Below are 23,377 nucleotides of genomic sequence, written 5' to 3'. Positions count from 1 at the left end.
ACACAGGCTGCAAATGCAGGCCTGAGATATGTTTACATGGTTAGTTAAGTTTGTGACCCACTAGTAGCATTTAATTTACTCGCCCTCTATACATGTAGTACCACTTTACTTAGGGATTTATAAGTATACTCAATGGGTGTAAGCAATGTTACCATGTATTAAAGAGTGAGCAGTGGTAAAGGTCAAAAGAGATCAGCAAAAAATGGAGGAGTAGGGCAAAAAGGCAAGAGCACCCTAAGGCTGACATATCTAACAGTAATGATGAAAAGAAGTGTTAGTAATTTTAACCTGCAAGGTAAAAGGGATTTCGCAGAGCTGATGCATGCTTCCCACTGAGCTATTTTATGGGCGAGAGATTAAAACAGCAAAGTTAAGTGAACATGAATATGGTCTCTTCAGTGTGAGCAATCTTCTTAATAAGCAATAACAGTCTTAATAAAAAAGCCAGAATTAGAAAATACTGTGTCAAAAGCAGAGAAAATAAACAATTAGGCGAATCAAAAACAATATATGCTAAATAACCCAGGGAAATCAGACAATTAATTTTCTTGTAAACAAAATAAATAAATCTCGAACAACCATCCAAGGCTGTGAGGAGAGCAAGGGTCTGTGTTGCATTGTGCTGTCCTGTAAGAGCCACTGTGAAATAAAACCCTTTGAAGGAGGCAACAACACGGAGAGAGAAAGAAGGCGACTATCATAAAAGAAAACTGAAGAAGATAACGGAAGGTTGTGACAAAAGAAGACAAGGGCACCGAGGGGTCCCCTCTGTCTCAAGTGGCTTTAAGTTAAAAAAGGTGTGCCCGACGCCGTACATGACAGCCAAGGCTTTGAAAAAGAAGCATGGAAAGCTTCGAAACGCGTCAGCAACAACGGCTGCATTTGTAAAGGAACTGTGAAGGCATTCTGACCTGGAGGCACATTTTTACCAAATAATTGTTGTTAATGCCAACTGTCTGCGTGCGTGTTTGCCTTAGGGGCACCTGGAGCTTGATGTAATACGCGGCCGCCCTTGCCATAAGAACACGCACCAACCCTGGGACTATGGGTGCCACGAGGCTTTGCATCCGCTTTGCTTCTCTGTGGGACAATTGGTACTGGATTATAAATGCAACTCTGGGACAGAGGCCCATCTGAGGGCTTGTAACTCTGCTGGTAACAGTGAAGACAATGTTTGGACACACTACAAAGACCATAATTCTTTGCCCATCCAGGGCGTGCCTTTAAGTTAAAAAAGGTTTGCCCGACGCCGTACGTGACAGCCGAGAGGTTTTGAGAAAGAAGCATGGAAAGCTTCGAAACGCGTCAGCAACAACGGCTGCATTTTTAAAGGAACTGTGAAGGCATTCTGACCTGGAGGCGCATTTTTACCAAATAAATGTTGTTAATGCCAACTGTCTGCGTACGTGTTTGCCTTAGGGGCACCTGGAGCTTGATATATATATATATGTTCTACTTTTTGAATACACTGCACCCTGCCCATGATCTGTTTAGGGCTTAGCGTAGGGGTGACATATGTTTTAAAAAGGAAGGTTTAGGACTGGCAAAATGGTTATGTTGCCAGGTCTACATTGTGGTTTAAACTGCACACACAGGCTGCAAATGCAGGCCTGAGATATGTTTACATGGTTAGTTAAGTTTGTGACCCACTAGTAGCATTTAATTTACTCGCCCTCTATACATGTAGTATCACTTTACTTAGGGATTTAGAAGTATATTCAATGGGTGTAAGCAATGTTACCATGTATTAAAGAGTGAGCAGTGGTAAAGGCCAAAAGAGATCAGCAAAAAATGGAGGAGTAGGGCAAAAAGGCAAGAGCACCCTAAGGCTGACATATCTAACAGTAATGATGAAAAGAAGTGTTAGTAATTTTAACCTGCAAGGTAAAAGGGATTTTGCAGAGCTGATGCATGCTTCCCACTGAGCTATTTTATGGGCGAGAGATTAAAACAGCAAAGTTAAGTGAACATGAATATGGTCTCTTCAGTGTGAGCAATCTTCTTAATAAGCAATAACAGTCTTAATAAAAAAGCCAGAATTAGAAAATACTGTGACAAAAGCAGAGAAAATAAACAATTAGGCGAATTAAAAACAATATATGATAAATAACTCCGGGAAATCAGACAATTACTTTTCTTGTAAACAAAATAAATAAATCTCGAACAACCATCCAAGGCTGTGAGGAGAACAAGGGTCTGTGTTGCATTGTGCTGTCCTGTAAGAGCCACTGTGAAATAAAACCCTTTGAAGGAGGCAACAACACGGAGAGAGAAAGAAGGCGACTATCATAAAAGAAAACTGAAGAAGATAATGGAAGGTTGTGACAAAAGAAGACAAGGGCACCGAGGGGTCCCCTCTGTCTCAAGTGCCTTGCAAACCTTTTATTAATGCGAAGTAGAAAAAGAACAGAGCCAGAACGTGTCCCCAAAGGCTTCCACGTGTTCTCCAAAAGCAAGCCATGTGCAGCCGCACTCTGATGTTTGATATTTAATGGATGCCAAGCAGCATGCACTAGAAATTCTTGTTCATCTTACAATGAAAGCTTTTAGTTGGCAACCTCGTGTAGCCCACTTTCATAAAATTGCAAAGTTTTTGCCTAACTGCTAGAAAAGGAGAATTACTTTGGATTTTCTGTTTTGTTGCTGGTACTACAGTTGACAGAAAGTTCAGCAGCAAGAGAATATTCTGTAAGTGTACTTACAACAGTTCGTAACAACAAACACAAAGCTGTTTTTAGAAATACCACTTTCATACATGCCAGTCGACCCGATTCGGGCGGGAGATTCCAGAGTTTGGAGTAACACATGGCTTTATTTTAGCGGTCTCCCACCTGAAGTTGCCGCTCCAACAATGTAAGTCAATAAGGAAAATACTTTGTCCTCATTTTTTATTTAAACTCTCCCACCAGCCAGTTGAACATTTGTGGCATGTGTGCAGGTTAGAATTACCACTTTCAATGGCAGGAAATTCAGTCTCGGCAACTTTTTATGTGCCCTCAAATTCTTTACTTGCACTCATTACGCTTGATTTAGACCCAGATCTAATTGATTGCCTGTGATTGCTTTGTCAAGACTGTGATTAGAACTATGGCAGTAACACAACCTCTGTCAGGTGTGACAAGAACATCTGTATCTCTGAAATCAGTTACAATAATATGTCCGCTGTCTCCCTTCCTTATCCTTAGGGGTTCCACCATGTTGCAGGTAATTGTGGTATTTAACAAAGTAGTTTCCTCCACCTTTACATCTGGGTCTTAACCACACTCCGTTTTTGGTGCATTTTCATATGCAATCTTTGTACAAAACCAAGACACAAATTAACACATTTTCTGAACATATCACTGACAATAAGCCACATACTTCTCTGCCCCACTACCCCTACTGATGACCGTAATACCCAGTCCTTCTTTTTCTGCTCGATAATTCTTGTTCAGCAAGACGTGTGGAATTCTAAGGAATAAATAATTCACATTTCTTTGCATCAGGAATTACGATTTTGCATCAATCGGAGCCATCTACGGCCAGAGCTGGCATCTATGGAGTTGGAGGACCAGGTTCTAACCTGGCGTCAGCTCAACATCCTGCGATTCTGGGCAAATCACTTCATCTCCCAATGCCTACCATAAATGAATGCGTCCTTGCATAACATAACAGGTGCTCTTATAAAGGTGCTCTTATAAAGCACTCCAATACCCTCGGGTCGAATTCGCTTTAAATAAAACCACGAAAAACAAAAAAAATAACCTTTGAACAAATACACGAGAGGGGGGAAGCGTGTTTTGTTAGCATTGCGTAATCAAAGCAGTTCTTGCTCTGCTTTATTTCACTGCAGCAGTGAATTAAATATAGCATACCTCCAATTAGCTGCGGGCAAGCAAAAATGGGTCCGATGCTCCATGAATTATCTCCCTGGCTTAATTTATAAGAGCTCACAAGTCAACACGTGTCAGCGTTCAGGACAAATTGACACCGTGCTCGCCCTTCCTTCTAATCAATACAACAGTTAAAGAAAACATACTTCGGTATACCAGTGTATTTCGTGACAAATAAATTTTAAATAGTTGTACATAGTGCACGCAAGTAGCAGTCAATTGGATTCTACATTCAAATGAAATGTCATTTGCAAATACAGCATAAATTTAAAATGCATTCTGAAAAATACACTCTTACACGAGTATCTATAACGATAATGCCCAAAAGGCTGCATGATAGCAAGCTCCAGTGACATCTAAAGTGCTATGATTTCCCATTTTTTAAGCCATTTACATTTCTTTATCTAAGCAATGCTTCATTTAAATCGGATTTCAATTAGATTAATAATATATCTTTCGTGTTTATCCATTCGAGCATAATACAATGTGTTAAATGCAATTGAACATATACCTGTCTTTCAATGTATATTCAGTGGTTAACCTGCATTCAAACACAATCATAAACTTCAAACCAACAGTTTCAGTTATTATGCATAGTGGTGAGGTGGATAGATCCATGCATATGAATCAGATTTTGAACTACATTACCCATAACACTGTAAAATATATATGTACTATTACAGGCATAAATATAAAACAAAATAAATGGACATCAAATCGCATACATGATTGCAGATGTCGCACAGACATGCCATACAACAGCTGAGATGAAGAACAAAAGTGACCAGCGCCCCTATTCATAGGGAGCACTTCTCCTGTTTGTGCCATGGTACACCTTTTAATAGGTTCACTGTGTGCAAACAGGGAAAGTGCGCTCTGTTACAGAGGATGCACTGCCATCACAGCAGCGGTGAGCTTGTGCTGCTGTCGGGGCAGTGCATTAAAGTGAAATACAGAGCGACTGTTTTAAAGTCGCTCTGAGGGGGGCGTGGCAAAGATGGAGGCGAGATAGGATGCACTGTTCCGTCTGCCCAACAAAGCATTGACTTCTAGCCATCAATAGCTCCTGGAGCCTCTCGGAGCAGAGCTGTAAGAGGTGTGGGGACTGGCGAGGAGACGGTAGCTCGTGGGCCGTCTGTCAGCCGAAATCCCAGAGCCGGAGGCACCGCGCCCTCGAGTCCCGAGGTTGTGGCCTAGAATCTCAGAGGTCAAGCCTGGAAGACTGGGGCTCTGGTGAGGTCGGATTCTGGCGACCAAGGGCTGAGCTGAGGGACCGATAACGGCGGTGGGGAGAAAACCGGGTCTGGGTGCGTCCCCAACCGTAGCTGGCGCCCACATGTCCCCGCCTAAGCTGCGCTGCCGGGGCCGGACCCGCGGGGTCGGGGAGAGACCCTGGGGCGGATCAGCATCCGAAGATTGATTGGCTCCTGCCCACACATCCGAAGCTTTCCGCGCCCTGCCACGGCCACGGATCTGACAGGTGAGCGGCCCCTTGGAAAACTCGCAGGGGGTTTTGGGGGCGGCCGAGCCTCGAGGTCTGCCCCCCCCCCCACAGATTGGGAGGGGGAGGGGGGGCGAGATGGCGGCAGGGCTGCTTTGGGATAGCCCAAAGCAGCCCAAGTTCAAAATAAAGCCCAAAGGCTTATCGCGCAAGAAAGTCAATGTCCACAACTTCTTAGTCAGCAAGAAAGGCCACTTTATTAAGACAGGTATGAACACATCAAACAACTTGTTTATTTATTTAATTAATTATTAATTCAAACTGCTCTCAGCCTAACAGATCATTCCTACCAACTGATAAACCCCCCACCAAGTTAACCCTAACCAAACCAGAAGCCCCTAACTCCTATGTATAGCCCTTCCTTTCCTACAACTGCCTTTTGAGGATGGACCAACCCGCTCCAGGCTGCCCACCCCCCACTAAAAATCCGCCTACAAGAAAAAACAACCTGTCTTAAAGTGGCAAAATAAAAAACAACTAAACCAGCACGAAAAGTACTGGAAAACAAAAAGACCTAACGAAAAAAGGGGGAGGGTGGGTGGGACAAAACGAACCTCGCCTCCCGCCTGCCTAGTGCGCAATGATTCCCTGCCCTGCGCTGACCCTGATTGCCCCACCTGCCCTCGCTAATCAGGACCCCCACCTGTCGTGGCCATAGACACGCGCAAACCTACCCAGGGAGAGACTGGCTCGCGCACGGCTCTCCCCGGGTCCCCCCCTAGGGGGTTTCAGCACCTGCCCAGCCACCATTTTAGGTTTGGTTAACCTGGTGGCTGGGAGCGCTGTAGGAGAGGTTTTTGTCAGGGCATTTGGTCTAGCTTTGTGGCGGTTTTTGGTTACCTGGTCGATTGTAGCATCATGGCTGTCGAGGATTTCCGTGTTCTGGAGGCCATCCGCTTGCTCAGTGAGGCAGGGCGAATGGACCTCCTTCTGGGCCCCCGGGGGGGCGTGTCCGGTGAGGAGTGCGTCTGCTGGGGTGGTGGCGTCCGTGCTGGCCTGCTCTCCGCCTCGGAACCTGGCGAGGACCCAGGTAAGGCCGCCTGGTCGCGAGGAGGGGCCAAGCGTGACCCTGGGGAACGGGGCTGGGGGCGATGGGGGAGTGGGGGGCCGTGGGAGGCCTTTGCGGCGGGGGCGTTCTGGGGGCCTGCCGTCGGGGGCCCCAGTAAGTGACCTGGACCGCCCGCTGCTTCGGGGGCAGTCTCGTCTGGGAGGGCGGGGAGGTCCGGGGCAGAGGTCGCGCCTCCGTCTGGGGCCTCGGGTGCGGGAGCCGGCGGGCCTGGATGGGCGTGGGGTGGTAAACGGCGAGGAGGCGCGAGGAGTGCTTCCCCCATTGTGTAGTGGGCGGAGGCACCGGGAGAGAGTGCGAGGGCGCCGCGGTGGGGCAGTGCAAAGAGCGCTCCCCCCGCGGCGACCGAGGGGGTGCTTACAAGTGGGAAGGAGGTGGGCAGAAGGCGAAGGGCAAGCGGGGGAAGAGGACGGATCGCTTCCCCGGCAGGCAGACACGTGGCTCCCAGGGACGCGTCAGGCGCGTGGAAGGGGGGTGGAGGACAGTCCCCCCCCTCGAGCTCAGGAGGAGCGCGGGGGCCCAGGAAGGGCGGGAGAGGCTGGGAACAGAGGGTGGGGGGGAAAGAGAAGTTGAATAGGGGGCGGTGTGGGCCTTGGCCTGAGGGGAGGATATCTGAGGAGGCAGCAGAGACTGGGGAGCGGCGGCAGGGAGGGCAGGTGGCAAAGGAGGCCAAGGCGGGGGGATCGGGGGTCATGAGTGGATGGGTGGTGCTCTGGGGGATGTGGTTTTGGAGGAGGTGAGGGGGCATATGCGGAAGGGTGTGGAGGAGGGGCCTGGGGCCCAGGGGGAACAGGAGGAGGCAGGGGGTGGTCCCCGTTGTTGATATCAGAGGGGAGTGGGGGGAACTGGGGGGGTCTGGACGAATTTCAGTCTTGGGGAGGGGGTCAGGGAAGCGCGATGGCAGGGAGGGCCTGGGGGGTCGGGGGCTTGTGGGGTTGGGGAGGCCTGGCTGGGGGGTGTTTTGGAGGGGCAGGGGTCCGGCGCAGGAGGCTGGAGGGACGGGAGGCGTGGTCTTACAAACGGGGTGCAGGTTTTGGGGGTTGGTGTGGATCGACGACGAGGAGGAGGTGGAGGGGCGGAAGGGGGTGAGGCTAGGCGTGGGGTTCTGGGGCATGGGGGATGGGTTGGCGGCAGGGTGAGTCGGGGCTTCGGTGGAGTGAGGGACCCAGCACACCAGTCCGGCCATTTTTCTTGCAGGGAGAAGACCGTCGAGGGGCTCCTGACTTGGCAGGGCAGAGGACAGCCCTGTGGCGCCAAGGCGAAGGGAGGGCGGAGCTTCCCCTGGCGAGCCTGGTACCGGCGGGGGATCCCGTCGTGGCCGGCACAAGAAGGCCCGAGGCGGGCTCGCCGACTCCAGCACCAACGGGGCACCAGCGGCCTGGAGAGTCTCGCCGCTGGAGGAGCCACACGCGCGTTTTGTTTAATGTGGCTGGCAGGGGGCTGTCGGCGCCGCCGACGGGAAGGGTGTGTGGAGCAGGTTCTGTGCAGGAGGACGAGTATAGTTTGGAAGAAGGAGAGTTGAGGGATGGCGAGGGCGGTGGGGGGCGCGTTAATGTTGTTGATAGTGTCTTACAGAGGTCACAGGGCCAGCAAGAGCCGACGGCCCGGGCATCCCGTTGGGAGCCGAGAGCGGCATCGTTGGAGCAGCGTAGTGGAGGACGGCCGGTGGATGCATTGGTGTCAGGTACGGGAGCATCGGCTGCCGCAGCACGTTTGGTGTCTGTGGGGGTGAGGGCGGAAGGGGGGTTGGGGGTGTGTGGCTGCGCAAAGGAAAGTATGTGGCTGACAAGAGGGTGGGGCCCAATGTGGTGCTCCAGGAACCGGCGGGCACGGAGGCGGGCACGGCAGGCAAAGAAGTGTTGGGAGATGGGGCAAAAGGGGTAGAAGTGTCCGGGGCCGCTGGCGGAACGGGGTCGGCAGGTGCGGGCGCGACGGGGGACGGCGTCACGAAGCCGGAGAGTAAGGAGCTAAAGATTAAGAAGCTTCCGTACATGGGGGTCACAAAACCGCTGGGGGCGCACTTGATGCTGGCTACGAAGGAACGGATTTGGAAGGGGGAATACGTTGAAATCTTTAAGTTACTTCATCGGGAGGTGCGGGCGAAGGAGGGCTCGAAGGAGGAGGAGTATGAACTCCAGAAGAGGCCGAAAAGTGCCCCTCACAATAGAGAACTGGACGGCGGCTTTCCTATTTTTTGCGAGCGTTTATTGCGAAAAGTTTCCGGAGCGGTCGGTGTCCTTGTTTAAATACATGGATGTCATCAGGAAGGCCCAGATTACGGGGGGCGGTTTTGCCTGGGCTCAATATGAGGAGGAGTTCAGGGCGCGGATGGCCTGGTATTCGGAGGCAAAATGGGGAGAGCTAGATACCGACCTTTGGCAACATACGATGGGGTTGGCAGGGTCGGGGAAGACCATTTTTACAGCAAGTGGACTTCCCATCATTTATCAGCCCTTTCAAGGCCGACCCACCCGGGGAGGGGTGGAGGCAGGGGCTAAAAATCATTTAAGCAATGCAGGTCCCTGTTGGGATTACAACAAGGGGTTGTGTACGCGAGAGCATTGCCGTTTCCGGCACAAATGTTCCAGCTGTGGGAAATATGGCCACCACCTGGTCAGGTGTTGTGACGCTGCAGGCACATCCAAAGGGGGTCAGCGAGGGGCCACAGGAGGCCAGCGGGCAAGCTCCAATCAGGCAGCTGAGACAGGCAGAGGTGATAAGTGTCCTGGGCCCAAGGGCTCATACGTCGGTTAAAGTAGATCGGCTGGTGGCGGTGCTACGCGATTACCCCAATGCGGGGGCCACTGAACGTCTGCGAGCAGGGTTCCAGGACGGGTTCTGCCTGGGGTATGAAGGGCCCAGGTGGCAGAGGAGGGCCGAAAATTTGAAGTCCGCCAGGGAGCACCCGGAGGTGGTGCGGAGCAAGTTGGAAAAGGAGGTTTGTGAGATCCTTTTGAGGATTGGCCGTTGGAAGAGTTAATTGTCTCCCCGGTCGGGGTCATGCCAAAGAAGGAGAGAGGGCAGTTTCGGCTGATTCAGCATCTGTCCTGGCCCGAAGGGGGCTCGGTGAAAGATTGCATTGCTGAGCGGGAGACCACGGTCTCGTATTCCTCCGTTAATGCGGCCATGGCCTTGGTAGTGTTGGCCGGCGCAACGGCAAGGATGGCAAAGTGCGACATCAAGTCGGCTTTCCGGCTGCTCCCAATCCATCCAGACGATTGGGCCCTACTGGGAATTCAGTTCGACGGCCGCTGGTACGTGGACAAAGCATTGCTGATGGGCTGCCGGATGTCACGCACACTTTTTGAGTGCTTCAGCATGTTCCTGCAGTGGCTGTTCACGGAACGGACGGGTCACCAAGGTGTCACGCACTACCTGGATGACTTCTTTTTTGTCAGCTCCCCCGGTTCTGCGGACTGCCAGGAGGCGCTGGACAGGTTCAAAGAGCTCATGGGGGAGTTGGGGGTGCCACTGGCACCGGAACAGACAGTGGGGCCAGGCACGGTGCTGTCATTTTTGGGCATTGAACTGGATTCGGAAGCCATGGAGGCCCGTTTGCCGGTGGATAAAAAGCGGCACATGTTGAAGCTGCTGGAAGGAATGTTGGCACGACCGAAGGCTACAGTGTTGGAGATTCAGGTGTTGCTGGGCCACCTTAATTTCGCGTGCAGAGTGGTGCGCGTTGGGAGGACTTTCTGTAAAAGGCTGGCTAGGGCTTTGGCGGGGCGGCACCCGCCGCATCACCACGTCCGGCTCCCCGTGGGAGTCAAAGAGGATTTGAGGATGTGGCACTTTTTCTTACAGCATTTCAACGGAATCCCCATGCAGATGGGGTAGGCACTGGTCTGGGATGTGCAGATTTTCTCAGATGCGGCGGGAAGCGACCTTTTCGGTTTGTACTGGCAAGGTCGGTGGTGCACGGAAAAGTGGCCCCCGGAGTGGGCGGGGGGGGCAGGAATATCACCTTCCTCGAGTTCTTTCCTTTGGTGGTGGCAGTGGCATTGTGGGGGGAACTGCTGGCTCACAAGAGGGTAACTTTTCACGTGGCAACATGGCAGTGGTGGAGGTTGTCAATCGGCAGTCGGCCAGGGATGCACAGGTGTTGAAGCTGCTGCGTGTGTTTGTGCTTGGCTGCTTGCGTTTTGACATTGCTTTTCGCGCGGTGCATGTGCCCGGGGTCGACAATGAAATAGCGGATGCTTTATCTCGTTCGCAGTGGGGGAGATTCCGCAGCTTAGCCAAGGACGCAGATCAGGATCCGACCAGTATTCCCCCCCAGATGTGGAACATAGGCAACACAGGATGTTGCAGCTAGTTCTAGGGTCCTTGGCGGTATCTACGAGGATGACGTATTTGACGGCGTGGGAGGACTTCTTGGCGTCCGGGGCGCAGTGGCGGTCCTCGGGAGGGGAAAGGCAGGAGGAAGTGGTTCAGTTCATTCTGGATTTAATTGACAAAGGTCTCACGCGGGTCACGATTGTGGGCAATTGCTTTTATGGGTAAGCTGTTGTGGGGGTATGCGCCGTCGGTGAGGGAGCTTGGTTCTTGCATGTTGGAGGGGTGGGCCCGAGAATGCGGGATGGGGTGCAGGGTCCGCCAGCCTTTGACGCCGGGTTTGCTGGAACAGGTCATTGAGGTGTTGCTGGGTGTGTGTTTTGACGCGGGGGAGGCCTGTTTGTTCGCCACTTTGATGGTATGGATGTTTGCGGGAGCTTTTAGGGTGTTCGAGTTGCTGGGTGTGCGGAAGGATGCGGGTCTACAGTGGTCGGAGGTGTCTTTCGGGGTTGGGGAGGTACGCTTGTGGTTGAGGAGAGCAAAAACGGATCAGAGAGGGGTAGGTCATTGGGTTTCATTATCGGTAGTCGCATCGGGGGGTAGGTGTCCTTTGAGGTGGGGGTTGAGACTCAAAGCGGCAGGGCGTTTGGAGGGGGCTGTTTTTCAACATGCGGACGGCCGTCGGGTGTCGGGGCGCAACTACTGGTGGTTCTGCGTAAGGCATTGCAGGGGCTGGGGCTGGACGGGAAGCGCTTTGGCACCCACTCTTTTAGGATTGGCGCAGCGTCGGAGGCGCACTGGCTGGGGCAGGGGCGAGGGGACATTATGCAACTGGGTAGATGAACGTCGGATTGTTATCGGCGTGACATTCGGGGCGCACCCAGCGTTTTAAGTGCGCGGTGGCTATGGTGGCTGTGGTACTTACTTTTGTTTATTTTTTTAGGTTCGGTGGCGGGTCCCCTAGCCAGAGACATGGCGGTCTGGATCGTGGGGCATTCATTTGTTAGGAGGGCCCAGTAGCAGGCGCGTTCCAGTTATTTTGGAGAAAATTTGGGTTTCAATCCTAATGTCTTTAGCATAAGTTGGAAGAATAAAGGGGGCATGTTGTGGAAGGAATTGGTGCCCACGCTCAACACCATGGTGGTGGCGGGTAGGTGTCCTGACGTCCTAGTGCTGCATTTGGGGGAAAATGATATGGTGAGGGAGACTGGTCTGGTGCTTATGAGGGCCATGAAGAGGGACCTGGGTGAGATCAAAAGAAGGTGGTCAGGGTGCGTGGTAGTGTGGATAGAGTTTGTGACGCGTCGGGTGTGGAGGGGAGCGGTGTTTCCTCAGGCAGTTGACAAGGCAAGGAGGAAGGTGAATGTGGAGATGGTGAGGTTCTGTAGGCACCTGGGTTTCTCTAGGATTTGGCACAAGGATGTGAGGTATGATGCCCCGGAATTGTTTAGGGGTGATGGGGTCCATTTGTCCCATATGGGCATGGATCTTAACCTTTTGGAGCTTCGCGAGGTGTTGTTGCGGTTGTTGGGGGTTTGCTAGAGATTGGGTTGGTTTGTGCTTGTTGTGGGGAGCGGGGTGGGGGGGCAGGAAAAGTAGGGAAGGGGTGTAGCCACCTATCCTCCCGACTTTTCCTGGTCGGCGGTGTTTGTTTTGGAAGTTGGCCAAGTTTGGCTGGAGTTTTTGGTAGTTAGCGTTAAGTTGGGGAATTGGTGTTCGGGAAAGGTTAAACAGGTTGGAGGTGTTACATTGGTGCTCATTAGTTACAGTTGCAGGAAGACGAATAGGAGGTTAGGTTTTGGGGGTTTAAGAAGGTCAAAGGTTATGGGATAAGATTGTGTATTATGGGGGATTTATGTAATGTATTTGCATCTTATGTATTGTGTTTTGCAGGGTGGGGGATGTTTTTATCATGTGTGGATCATAGGGGAGCGGGGGAGGAAAGGCAAGGGGCCAGGTAACTCGATGTTTAGAGAGGTTTTAGTTTTGTAAGCCAGTTCAATAAAGTTTGTGAAGTGCACCTGTTTCAATAAAGCGGCCTTTTACACGCACAATACAGTTGTCAGTCTGGCTTGCCCCCCTTCTCCCTCCCAAGTGCCTGTTCGGCAAAGGGGGAGCGCGAAGGAAAGAGGAAACCGTGCTGACGCTGCGCAGCCGGCAAGGGTGCCCGAGGTGCAACGGCGGCCTACTCAACCGGGACCTGTCCTCCGATTTGGCCTAAGTACAGGGATTTTTCTGCGCAACAACCTGTTCCACCTCATAGCTGTTCCCCCACGGGGCCCGGGAGTGCCTGTCCACCACTTGGGAGATGCAGAGCGGGGGTGGACGGCCATCGGGAGTCTGCCCAGGCCATAGACCAGCACACTGCAGCCCCCACACTATTCGGAGTGGTGAAGGCCTTGTGGACACATAGTACTCAAGAAAGCATGCCAAGGGGGAACATCCAGCCGCCTTTTGAGTGCCCAGAGTGATGACGCATTACCCGAGGACCGGGGCCCGGCCCCGGCACCACCCCAGAGATAGAGAAGAGGGTGTGCCGACCCCACATTGTGCAGAGACAGGCCTTGCGCAACTGACCGACAGCCCTCGGGCTGAAATATATCAATTCAACACTGTGCCTGGTGGTCTCCTAGTGCTGCATGCTGGCCTTTCCGGGTCCCCCCGGATACAGGCCCAAAACTTAACGAGAAGGGAGGAGATACTGCGGCCCATAAGGGCCCACAAGTTTACTTCCTGAGCATCCACGCCATACTCCCATTGAGATCCAAGAGCTGAGGTGGGATTCTGTTTAGCCTAGCCTGGTGTGTTGGGGCCTCCTGGGCAAGAGGGCAGCATGTCCTTCAGCCGCGGGAGAAAGGACAAAACCCTGAGGGAGGTGGGGACCGATCGGGCCACACCGCCGGGAGATGATTCCTCCACTTGGATGGGAGACAGTGGGGAGAAACAAGTGACGAGGGCCTGCATGGATTCACTATTCCTGGCATTGCAGGATGATCTGCAGACGCTCAAATGTGACCTCACTGCTGAAATTAAAGATGTCCGCAGAGATGTGGATAGCATTGGCGAAAGGGTCGCTTTGCTAGAAGACAAAAGCAACGAGAGGGACACAGAGACGGCAGCCCTTCAACAGGAAGTTATCCAAATTCACAATCAAAAGGTGGACCTGCAGACTCACCTCGAAGACTTGGAGAACCGCTTCTGCCATCACAACGTTAGAATTCGTGGGGTCTGGGCCAATAAGCAGGCTGACGACATTTTTAAATATGTCAGAGAACTTTTCAATCACATTCTGGGTAACAACCCCGACACAGAATTTAAATTGGACAGGGCGCACAGGGTGGGTCTTGCATGCTCCGATAAGGCCCCGTCAGCGGATATATTGGTTTGTGTCCAAGACTTTCACACCCAGGAAGATATCCTCCAGAAGGTCAGATGAATACATCCGATCACATTTCGAGATCAGCAGCCCGTCCTGTACCAAGACCTGGCTGCGCTCACCCTGCAGAAACGGAAGACCCTCTGACCCATTACCACTCACCTACGCCAACGTAACATTACTTATAGTTGGGGGTCATCCCTTTTGTCTCATTTTCCACCTGGAGGGCAAGCTTTACCAACTCCGCTCACTCTCGGATACCGGTCGCCTGTTGGGTGTTGATATCCCGGATGAAGAAGATGGCGAGGGCAGTCCCGCCCATGGATCCAATGACAGGCGGCCACGATGGAGACAACAAGGGTGCCGATGCCGACCCAAGCGGCCAGAGCCCACAGTAATCTCGCAAGGACAGAAAGCAGCTTTGGATGCCCTGTCCAAAGCCCTGGCAAAAACACAACCTGCATGGAGGGCACATGGTCTAATGTCTCATTCCCAGTGCTATATTTGTCGATGGGTGGCTGGCGGGAGGGTGGAGTGGTGTCCTTGGCCATGACACGACCCCCATGACGAACTTCAACCGACCATCTATAGATGGTGGATTATATTACATTTTTGAACTTTTTTCTTCTTGACTCCACCCTATGTGGATAGTTCTTCTTTGGGTTTTTGTTTGGGGTTTTTGTTTTTGGGTTTTGGGATCCCTGGACCACCCCCCTCTTTTTTCGTTCCTACATAGCTACACAATACAAGCACCTCCCATTGCCGATACACCCTCATCACAATTTTGGGGACAGGTTTTGCACCTTTGTACTGCTTTTTACCGACATATTACTAGGAAGATTCACATCACAATTTTAGGGACAGGTTTTGCACCTTTGTACTGTTTTTTACCGACCTATTACAAGGAAGATTCCCCCCACTACTCTTACCATCCTTACCCTGAATGTGCAGGGTCTTAATAATCCCATTAAATGCAAGATGGTCCTTTCCTGTCTTGAGAATACCAAAGCTGACATATGCCTTTTGCAGGAGACGCATCTCTTGTCGAAGGACTGTCACTACTAAAATCCTGCATTTTACCGACTCAGATGTTCTCGTCCAGCTCTACTAAATCTGCGGAAGTAGCCATCCTGGTCTCCTGCACATTTTAAGGGAAGACCCTGCAGAAGGAGACTGAAATTAAGGGGCAACTCCTAACTTACCATTTTTGGGAGGCGTGACTTTTTCCATTGGGTCGGTATATGCCCCTAATGAGGGACAGGAGAAGTTTTTACATGAGGCACTCACAGAAGCCACGGCGGCAACGGAATGTAGGATCTTACTGGGGGGCAACATGAACTTAGTCTTTGACAATATCCTACATAGATCATGTCAGCGAACAAGCCAGTCAGATCATGTCAGCGAACAAGCCAGTCAGGTGCGATCTCTGCAGCGGGGATGGTGCGATTGCGGGCTTTAGGTTTCAAAGATCTCTGGCACAGCTTCCATCCCTTGGATCGTGAGTATTCCTATTACTCTAGTGCACACAAAACATACGCTAGGCTTGACTACCTCCTGGGTTCATTGCCCATACATGCGCTTGCGACAGGCGTAGAGATAGGAGTAGGTTCTCTATATGACCATGCCCCAGTAATTGCTACTTTTACGCTCCCTCCACTGCCTCGGCCCACCCATTATTGGCGCCTTTGCAACACTCTTTTACACCGCACAGCTGTTGTCGAACAGATTCAGAGCGCCATTAAAGCAGCATGCCGCACTAGACCAGGATGGAGCTGAATACGCAGCTCTCTGCCTCTGCCACTCTTATTACACTGGAGGAGACAGGTGTGGTCGCTTCCTGGCCCATAAGCTTAGGGAGGTCAGGCAGAAGCAGGGAGTCCCAGAGATCTGTCTAGGAGACGGTAGGCATGTATTGGAGGATTCCAAGATCGCTGAGGCCTTCCGAGACTTTTACGCCCATCTATACACTAATTAATCCCTAGACAATGCTGACAGCACCGATTACCTCGCAGAGGCCAATTTACCTACTCTGACCACAGCTCAAACACAGACCATTTAGAGAGAAATACGAACTGAGGAGGTTATTGCAGCCATTTTGCGTCTTAAACCAGCTAAGGCCCTGGGACCCAATGGCTTTTCCGCTGCTTTTTACAAAACGTTCTGCGAGTTGCTGGCGCCTATCTTGACTGGGCTATTTAACTCCTTTGGCAAACCGGGCGCGATCCCGAGAGAAATGCTTGAAGCTCCAATAGTGTTCATTCCGCACAGAACTGCCTGCGGAGCTTACCACCCCATTTCCCTCCTTAACTTTGAACGCCTAATCTCTACACGTCTTACATTACTCAGGTCACTTTGGAGGCCTGGGATTGCTTGCACCAACATTAAACATCACCTGACCATCTTTCCTTCCAAGCTCACCTTGCTATTCAATAACCCCGACTTCCAGCTGGGTGTGGCTGATGCGACCTTTGTGCGGTGGCCGATCCACAGAGTGCTGATCCACAGAGGGCCGTTCCCTGTGCCATCTTTTTGATGTTAATGGGAACATACCATTCCAACAGGTCAAAGTGGACTATGGGATCCCCAGAACTGAACGGCTATGATATCTCCAGATTCGGCACTGGACGCTACACCCCCAAGTTAAGCCACAAGCGCACAGGCATCTCTCCACCTATGAAAAATGGCTTCTTACCCACACTTCAAGTAAAAAACTTATCTCTGACCTATATAAAATGCTATTGGCTAGAAACACACACATGTACAGTGCTAGCCATGCATGATGGGACGGGACTTGAGCAGGTCACTTAGCAATAAGGAATTGCAATTGGTGTACTATGGGGCCGGCCACTCCGCCTACCACATGGGATTGATTGAAACCCTAATCAAATTAGCTACCTATTGGTATTATACCCCAGAGCACTTCCTCCATGCAGACTCTAGACAGAGTGCTGACTGCTGGTGGGGTGTGGGAGTGTAGGCACTTACACGCATATTGGGCTCAGGTCCTTGACGAGGTGGATAAGCACCTAGACACACAACTGCAGAGGTTTCCCGCATACATTTTGCTGGGTCTTCCAAACCCCCTGACATACCCTTCTAGGTTCGTCAGAGGGGGCTAAATTGCAATTGCCCTAGGCGCAGCGGTCCAAAACATACTAACACATTGGCTTACCTCCAAGATCCCTACATTTGCAGCTTGATTATGACACATTCTAGGGATGGAGAAGTTAACCCTCACACTGGCTGGGAAGGGATCCATATTTGGAGAGCTTGGCAGCCATTCCTGTCTCTCCTGGCCTCCGAGTTCCAAGAGGTTACTTGCCCCAGATACTTGCGTCTACTATGACTCCCTGATCAGACTTCGACAGAGACCTAGAGGCCTACTCATGTACTAGGTCACGGATGGCCCCCACTTTTTGCTTTATCCTGGTGGACAGGGGAGGGAGGGGGTTTAGAGAAAGTTTCATTTCATGTTCGGTCATCTCATTCTCATATTTTGATTATTTGACTTTAGTATTCAAGCCGCTTTGCGTCTATGTTGCCCTTGCTTTACTATATATCTTGAGATACCAGACATGCCGTATGTTATAAAATGTCAATAAAAAGATTTAAACCATAAAGTCGCTCTGAGTTTCACAGTAAAGGCAACAACCTGTCCGGGTGGACAAAAATATTTACAACAAGGGGTGGTGATGGACAGAGTCTCTGAATTAAGCAGAATACTCTCACCCAGTGGTAGTTTGGTCTGCCCTGTTCCCATGATGCACTGGGCCAGGGACAGACTAATTTGCATATAGCCAGGTTCTGAGCTGGGATGGGGCAGTGAGCTAAATAACGGTGATGGATCAAGCCCTGATCTTTGGACTGGGTAAGAGTGGTCTGCTTACTTCACACACTCTGTTCATCACCACCCCCTTTTCTGAATCGTTTTTGGCCACTATAGGTGTGGCAGGGTATACTCAGACATGAGTCCCTTGCTCACTGCTCCATCAGGATTCAAGCAAGCCGGGCCGACGAGGCTGAAATGCCAGAAACCGGTCCCCGGTAGCTTGTATCCTTTCTGGTGAAGAATTGGCTTGGTAGTTTGGTCTGCCCTGTTCCCATGATGCACTGGGCCAGGGACAGACTAATTTGCATATAGCCAGGTTCTGAGCTGGGATGGGGCAGTGAGCTAAATAACGGTGATGGATCAAGCCCTGATCTTTGGACTGGGTAAGAGTGGTCTGCTTAATTCAGACACTCTGTTCATCACCACCCCCTTTTCTGAATCGTTTTTGGCCACTATAGGTGTGGCAGGGTATACTCAGACATGAGTCCCTTGCTCACTGCTCCATCAGGATTCAAGCAAGCCGGGCCGACGAGGCTGAAATGCCAGAAACCGGTCCCCGGTAGCTTGTATCCTTTCTGGTGAAGAATTGGCTTGGTAGTTTGGTCTGCCCTGTTCCCATGATGCACTGGGCCAGGGACAGACTAATTTGCATATAGCCAGGTTCTGAGCTGGGATGGGGCAGTGAGCTAAATAACGGTGATGGATCAAGCCCTGATCTTTGGACTGGGTAAGAGTGGTCTGCTTAATTCAGACACTCTGTTCATCACCACCCCCTTTTCTGAATCATTTTTGGCCACTATAGGTGTGGCAGGGTATACTCAGACATGAGTCCCTTGCTCACTGCTCCATCAGGATTCAAGCAAGCCGGGCCGACGAGGCTGAAATGCCAGAAACCGGTCCCCGGTAGCTTGTATCCTTTCTGGTGAAGAATTGGCTTGGTAGTTTGGTCTGCCCTGTTCCCATGATGCACTGGGCCAGGGACAGACTAATTTGCATATAGCCAGGTTCTGAGCTGGGATGGGGCAGTGAGCTAAATAACGGTGATGGATCAAGCCCTGATCTTTGGACTGGGTAAGAGTGGTCTGCTTAATTCAGACACTCTGTTCATCACCACCCCCTTTTCTGAATCGTTTTTGGCCACTATAGGTGTGGCAGGGTATACTCAGACATGAGTCCCTTGCTCACTGCTCCATCAGGATTCAAGCAAGCCGGGCCGACGAGGCTGAAATGCCAGAAACCAGTCCCCGGTAGCTTGTATCCTTTCTGGTGAAGAATTGGCTTGGTAGTTTGGTCTGCCCTGTTCCCATGATGCACTGGGCCAGGGACAGACTAATTTGCATATAGCCAGGTTCTGAGCTGGGATGGGGCAGTGAGCTAAATAACGGTGATGGATCAAGCCCTGATCTTTGGACTGGGTAAGAGTGGTCTGCTTAATTCAGACACTCTGTTCATCACCACCCCCTTTTCTGAATCGTTTTTGGCCACTATAGGTGAGGCAGGGTATACTCAGACATGAGTCCCTTGCTCACTGCTCCATCAGGATTCAAGCAAGCCGGGCCGACGAGGCTGAAATGCCAGAAACCGGTCCCCGGTAGCTTGTATCCTTTCTGGTGAAGAATTGGCTTGGTAGTTTGGTCTGCCCTGTTCCCATGATGCACTGGGCCAGGGACAGACTAATTTGCATATAGCCAGGTTCTGAGCTGGGATGGGGCAGTGAGCTAAATAACGGTGATGGATCAAGCTCTGATCTTTGGACTGGGTAAGAGTGGTCTGCTTAATTCAGACACTCTGTTCATCACCACCCCCTTTTCTGAATCACCTACATTTATACAGCCTACTTCAAGTGTACCTTTCCAGAAACTCATACAAAGTGGCCGAAGCCCTAATCCCTCTGCCAACATGTCTAAAACCTCACTTTTCTCTGGCAGCATCACTATTCACCGACTGCTCAGAATGTTGGGTATTACCAAATATAAAACAGCAACCCTCCCATGTCACTGTTGTAAGTCTCACCATATTTCTGAAGGCTTCAGTGCATGTGTCTGTGCCTTTTTCTGGTGACATGAGACATAAAAAGAAACCTAGAAATAGTGGAATACCTGTGTTTCAGACCACGTGCTCTCTACGTTTCTGTACAAGAAGATGTATGTATTCCTTTCTGCTCATAATAAAGGGCAAGTGGGTATTCAGCAGTGTATTTGAGGGGTTCCGTGACACCTACATAGTCAAGACAGGTCTCCCTCTGCGACCGAATGATGGAGTGGAACTGAGAAGTTTTGTGCACCAGTTTGAGAAGCTACCAGGTTTTTAAGCTAGGATCTTCAGACGCTCAGCATGTGTCAGAATCCTATGTACAAGTAGAGACATACCTGAGTCATGAGAGCCCACAGACTTTTAAACTTCACAGAGTGCACTTCTCACTGCAAGCAGACACCTAAATTTATATGGCCTACTTCAAGTATACCTTTTTCAGAGACGTATACAAAGTAACTAAATCCCTAATCCCTCTGCCAATGTCTTAAACCTCACTTTTCTTTGGCAACTTCACTATTTACCTACTGCTCAGAACGTTGGGCCTAGCCAAACGTAAAACACCAACCCTTCCCATGTCACTGTTGTAAGTCTCACCATGTTTCCGAAGACGCACCCACTCACACCACTGTAGAATCTTTTATACACCCACTGCTGCTCCCACACAACAATTCACAAACTCATTCACAAAGACATTCCAGTACTTACACACCCACTCACTGATTCATTGATCTATGAACACATCCAGTTGCTCACCCATACTGCCACTCTTAGACCCACTCACTCACTAATACAGCCATTGAAATATCCACTCATACAGGCATACAGGCGCTGACACACTGAGTGAGTCACCCATAACACTACTCACACACCTAGACACTCACCCTTATAGCCACTTACTCACCCAAACATTTACACACACACACCTACTTACTCATAGAAATAGGAACAAATACTCACTCATCTATACAGTCACTGACAGAAGCATGCACTCATCTATATAGCCACTTTCACATTCACTCATGCATACAGTCACACATAAACCTTGTCACTCATGTATACTGCCTTTCACATACTCAGTTACTCACCCATACTGACACATGTCCTCAATCACCAACACAGCCATGAAGGCACTCACTCACTCACACAACTTTTCCCACATGTACTCACCCACTCACTGATCAATACAGGCAGTCGCACACCTCCTCATTCAGACATACAGACACCGACAGCAATAGACATAGTCAGATAACCAATCAAGCACCCATATAGCCATTCATGTATCCACTAACACACTCATAAACCCACTTAGACATTAACTGACAGACAGATAAACACATTTATACAACCAGTCACTCACCCATACATTCACTGAGACACTTAATTGCTCACCTAAGCAGTCAGTCACGCACTCACTGAGTCAGCCATACAGTCACTCATAAACCCACTGATTCAACAATTCATCTTGGTATACATATTTAACACTCATAAACTTTTAAGAAACACTCACTGTCAATGGAACCAGCGCTCAGGAATTCCACAGTGTAGGACTTACAGGAGGTACCATGAGGGATTCTTGGTCCTCAAGGTCATCCCCCAACCAGTAGTGTACCAAGAGGAGCGTTTGCAGAGTGGGAGTGGTGGAAAAAGGGGGGCGTGGACCCCAAAGACATCTTAGCAATCCCACTGTTTGGGACTTACTGGAGGTAACAGGAGGGGTAGTTGGCCCCCAAGGACATCCTTGGGGCCAACTGCCCCTCCTATGTCCCACACAGCAGGATTTCTGAGTTCTGATAGAAGGCCGCACCTCCTTTCTCCACCACTCTGTAAACGCACCTCCTGGCACTCTCTTGGTTAGAGGATGAAGTCCCCTTCCCTTCTGGGGGTCCTAAGCGGCCAACTAGCCTACTTGTTACCTCCAGTAAGCCCCAGACAGTGGGATTGCTGAGAAGTGGTGGAGAGGTGGTGGAGAGGCTGGAGACTGGAGAGGGGCTGAGCGGTCCCCCTACCAGGCCATTTTTGGCCCCAGGGACTCCATTCCCAGGGGCCCATGTTGCCCCCTTTCCAGGCTGATTGTGGCCCTGGGGACCCCAGGTCCCAGGCATTTTTGGAAAATAAAAATAGGAAGAGGTTCAGCCCAGGGCGCCCTATCCCCCTGGCCCTGGCCAGCTGGTTGGGGACCACGGGTGAGCCTGAAGGCCCCTGCAGTCCTGACTGGCTCCCGCCTCCTGCAGGAGCCGGCATAGCTTTTTGCCCCCTAGGAGCTGATGACATGCAGCTCCCTAGGGGTAAAAAGCAAAGTGAAGTTGCTTTGAACAAGTGTGCTCAAAGCGAGCAAACTGTTTGCTATGGGATGGCTTGAGCAGTGCTCCTGCTGACCCATAGCAAACTGCAATGTTCCAGGTGTGGTCAACCCAATCAATCAATCAATCATAGACATTTATAGAGCGCTCTACTTACCCGGAAGGTCTCAAGGCGCTAGGGGGGGGGTGCTGCTACTGCCCGAACAGCCAGGTCTTGAGCTTCTTCCTGAAGGCGAGGTGGTCTTGGGTCAGGCGCAGGTCGGTCGGGAGGGAGTTCCAGGTCTTGGCAGCCAGGTAGGAGAAGGACCTTCCTCCTGTTGTCGTTCTTCGGATGCGGGGGACGGCGGCGAGGGCGTGACTGGCTGATCGGAGGTGTCGTTTGGGAGCGTAGAAGTTGATGCGGTTGTTGAGGTAGCTCGGGCCTTGAACGTGTAGGGCTTTGTGTGCGTGGGTGAGGAGACGGAAGGTGATTCTCTTGTTGACCGGGAGCCAGTGCAGGTCTCTTAGGTGTCCGGAGATGTGGCTGTGTCGTGGGATGTCGAGGATGAGTCTGACTGAGGCGTTCTGGATCCGTTGGAGTCTCTTCTGGAGCTTGGCGGTGGTTCCGGCGTAGAGGGCGTTGCCGTAGTCCAGTCGGCTGGTGACGAGGGCCTGGGTGACAGTCTTCCTGGTCTCGGTGGGGATCCACCGGAAGATTTTCCGTAGCATGCGCAGGATGTTGAAGCACGACGAGGAGACTGCTGGAGTCAGCCCTGGGTGGTGCCGGTCCCCAGGACCATTTACGACTTCATTTGCAGAAAAGGCACCTTTTTAATAAAAAATTTGGACGGATTCAATGATCCAACCAAATCTCACTGAAATATTTAAAAAAAAATGCTTTTTCTGGCCCTGGAGTGCCCACCGGGACACCAGAGCTGGACTAGGGGGTCAGGGTGTTTCTATCTAGACCCCTTTTTTTGTTTTGTCATGTTTTCTTACCTTTTTTTGTGTGACTCAGTTCAACACATCACAAGATGACTGCCAACACTTCCTGGGTTGAAATGCTGGCAGCAAATCAGAATGCAGGAACGAGATTGGGAGGGTTTGTGTATCTTCCGCATCCCCAGTTGTATATCTGAGAAATG

The sequence above is a fragment of the Lissotriton helveticus genome, chromosome 4_1 (assembly GCF_964261635.1).
Source record: "Lissotriton helveticus chromosome 4_1, aLisHel1.1, whole genome shotgun sequence".
NCBI lineage: Eukaryota > Metazoa > Chordata > Amphibia > Caudata > Salamandridae > Lissotriton > Lissotriton helveticus.
This window is presented reverse-complemented; position numbering follows the sequence as displayed.